A 3,613-nucleotide genomic window follows, 5' to 3' on the forward strand; every position below is an offset into this window, starting at 1 on the left:
AAAAGATTTTGGGGGTTGTTAGCAATACTGTTATTTTAAAATGTGGTGAAACTGGTGTGAAGCAAGAAGAAATTCCTTTTTGCCCTGCCAACTCCAAGCAGGACTTGCAATCTAGATCCTGTCATAGCACAAATCCTTTAGAAGACCCTTCCTTCTCACCCTGTGAATGAGCTGCACATTCCCTTTGAAATTGTCAGGGGGTTCTCAAACCAAGTCTCACTTATGGCTTTTTGCTTGGTTTGGAAGTGCAGAAGGGCAATTCTCCATCCATCAGTTCGACTGCACTGCCTTAAGAACATGACCCTCCTGACAGGTTTTGTCCACTCGTGGCATTTCTAGAGAAAGAAGAAAGTGCAACTGCACAATTCCAGCCAAAAAGGAATGAAGAGTGGGACAAATGAAACAGATCCCTGTGGAGATCCAGGCGTTCAGCTGGGACTGGAGAGTTTGGGTTCTTGCCAACTGGCTGTGTGTCCCTAACTGCAATGTCTTGGCCTGCAGAAGCGTCTGGTTTGCTTTTCCAGTGATTGCCAAGTGATGTCTGCAGCATATACATGCCAGGCCCCTGGATCCAAATGCGCATGAGGATCTCTCCCATCTTCTAGGGCAAATGAACACCCTGCAGCCAAGGATCCCAGAAAAGGTCTTCTAAGAATGGCCTGTCCAAGGGTTGCATGGATAAACACCTCTTAATAACATCTTGGCACTCTGAAGAGAGAAACCAGTAATCACCAGTCAGTTGGAGAAGCTGCCCCCCCCATTCCTGTGCCCAGGCCATACTGGGTGTGCCCAGGGTTGTGCCTAAACTTCCCCTTGGATTCTCTGTTTGGAGGAGAGCTGGAGAGCAGGACATGTGCCACCTCCTCAGCAGCTGCCAGAGCAGGATGCTCACGAGCCCGCTGCAGTCTCCCAGCACTGGTATTTCCCCTGTGCCCAGAGATGAGGATGCACCTTGAGAAAGCCCTCGTGGGAACAAGATCCATCCCCAGATGATCTCCTGGCCCCTCCTGAACAGATGCTTCCCCATGAACAGGTGGGACAGCAGGATGCCCAGGGACCAGATCTTTGCTGCCTGACTGTGGTAGCGTTGGTGGTGGAACTAGTCTGGCGGGCTGTAGGATAGGGTTCCTGTGGAATACAGATGGAGTTCATCAGGGGGATGCTGCTGCTCCCAGAGCCTGGCCCCAGCATCCCTGGGCATGCAGGGGCTGCCCCAGTGGCATGTGGTGTGACCCACTGCCCTGTCACCAGCACCTGGGACTTGTGTACAAACTCAGGGTTGGAAAAGAATCCACAGGTGATGGAACAGGGCAGGAGAAACCCTGGAAAGGCCCAACACACAAAACAAAATCACACCAGTGGTGGAGAAAACCCATTCTTCTCCCTGCATGGCCCCAAAAGATGTTAATAAGCCAAGGCAAACAGGAGGAGCAGGGCAGTTCAAGCCCTTCCTTGCCTGCACACCGAACTGGCCGGGGCATGGGGTCAGACCCCCCTCTCTGCTACCCCCCCGGGGGTTTTGTCGGCCAGGCTGCTCCAGCTCCAGTCCCAGCCCAGGGCAGAGTGGGTGCTGAGGGCTGTTGGCAGGGCTGGGAGATGGTCCCCCTCACACTCCCACACAAATCAACTTGGCTCAAGCATTAATCCCATCCCAGCTGCAAAAGGGGGAATCCCCGGTGCTACACCCAGGCTGGGCCATGAGATGCCCAGGAGCATCCCCTAGGAGGGCTCACCTACAAACGGGGTGTAGGCTGTCTTGCAGGAAGGTGCTACAGCCACAGTCAATCAGTTTCAGCTGCTCAGTGGCCAGGCTGAGCAGGATGGTCTCTGCTTTGATGTCCCTGTGCAGGACCCCGCAGATGGTGCAGAGCCTCACGGCCTCCAGCACCTGACGGAACAGCTCCCACACCTCCTGCTCCGGCAGCAACCTCCGCTCCGCCAGCAAACCCGAGAGCTCCTGGCACCGCTCTGGATGCTCCAGCACCAACAAGAAGCTGTTGGGCAGCTCAACCCAACCCACTCCAGGAGCTGAATGACTCCAGCACACCCAGAGGGCACCTTGGCCAGCAGCACGATCTCCAGGGGCACGATCGCAGCGGGGCTTGGGCCGTGCCAGGGCTCTGGGACCCTTCACCCCATCCAGAACACTCTGCATTCCCCGCTCACCCCACGCCCGCTCTCCCTGCAGGGCTCCCGGTGGCTCCCACCCTGATGGGACCCGGTTCCTCGCCGCCCGGCACGCCCCGGCTTCACCCACTGGCCCCACTCGCTCTCCAGCTTGCCCCAGTGCCGGATGCGATCCCGCGGCACGTATTCGATGGCCACTGCGAGCAAGGGGCAGCAGCGGGCTGAGCTCACCGCCTTGCCGCCACACCCCGACAATTCCTCCTCCTCCTCCTCCTCCTCCTCCTCCTCCTCCTCCTCCCGCACCCGCCGCGGCCCCGCCACTCCCCGGGCACTGTCCGAGAGCCGCGTCACCGCCCAGACGCTGCCACGGCCCAGCAGCGAACCCAGCCGGTTCCGCTCCTTCAGGCCCTGCTGCGCCTTCCCTGCCGGCGAGACGCGGCTGTCAGCGCTCGGCCCGGGGCCAGGAACGGCCCCCGAGCGCCCCTCGGCTGCCCCGGGCCGGGCAGCCCCAGGCGTTCGCTCTTTGGAACGGGACAGCGGCGGCTCGGGGCCGGCGGCCGCGCTGCCGAGCGGCGGAGCTCGGGCCGGGCTCAGGCCGGGGTGAGCCAAAGGGAGGCGATGCCGCCCCAGCCCCAGGCACTGATGCCCGCCCAGCAGAGCCACCGCCAGCACGGCCAGAGCCGGGCGGAGGCGAGAGTGCGGCAGGACGGGCGGGACAGGGACGGGGCAGCCCTGGCTGGGGGCATGGCCTGGTCTGGAACGGGGAGAGGGAGACTGGGAGAGGAGGAGGACAGCGGGAGAGGGAGAGCGAGAGAGCGTGCAGGACTGCGGGAGAGCATGCGGGACTGTGAGAGAGGGAGAGAATAAACAAGAGCGAGTCGACACAGCCGCTTCTTTTGCTTCTTTCGCTGCTGCTGCTTCTCCTGCCGTGACTGCTGCCGCTGCTGCTGAAACTGAAGCGCCAGGGCCGTTTGTCCGCGTGTCTGTTTGTCCATTCCTCGCTCAGCCCTGTGCCGAGCCCCTCTCACCCCACTGGCAGCCTTTGGGTCTGTCCAAACACGGGAACTTTGCCGTGTTGAGCCAAGATCCAGAGTCTTGACTCCTGCGCAGTAGAAGAGAAATCCCCTTGGTTGCTGCTGTGCATTGTCCCTGACGAGGCTCACACACTATCTGAGCACATTCCCTGAATGCAGAATTTGTACCTGACCCAAGAACCGCACTTGTGTCTCCAGCATGGCTTTCCAAGAAAAAAAATCTGTATAGCTCATGGTATTTTACAGTGTCTAAAACTTGTCAAGTCATGGATCTTAGAGCTGAGATGCATTTGGAATTAATGGGATGCAGAAGTAGTGCAAGATGGAAAAGAGGATCATAAAAATAGAGAAAAACATCTTGGAGTTTCTTTCCATTTTCATTTCATTTCTTAAAAGTTGTTTCAGTTTTCCCAGAATCTTCTCCATAGTCCTGTTTGCTCTTTCCAAGAACC

At 58.3% G+C, this 3,613-nt stretch overlaps 1 pseudogene; it reads right to left on the reverse strand.

Annotated features, from left to right (window-relative positions):
* Window positions 1-542: 542 nt before the first annotated feature.
* LOC130263216 (serine/threonine-protein kinase pim-1-like) lies at window positions 543-3,362 on the reverse strand (annotated as a pseudogene).
* Between the last annotated feature and the right edge of the window lie 251 nt (window positions 3,363-3,613).

This window comes from Oenanthe melanoleuca, chromosome 25 (genome assembly GCF_029582105.1).
Source record: "Oenanthe melanoleuca isolate GR-GAL-2019-014 chromosome 25, OMel1.0, whole genome shotgun sequence".
In the NCBI taxonomy this organism is placed as follows: Eukaryota; Metazoa; Chordata; class Aves; order Passeriformes; family Muscicapidae; genus Oenanthe; species Oenanthe melanoleuca.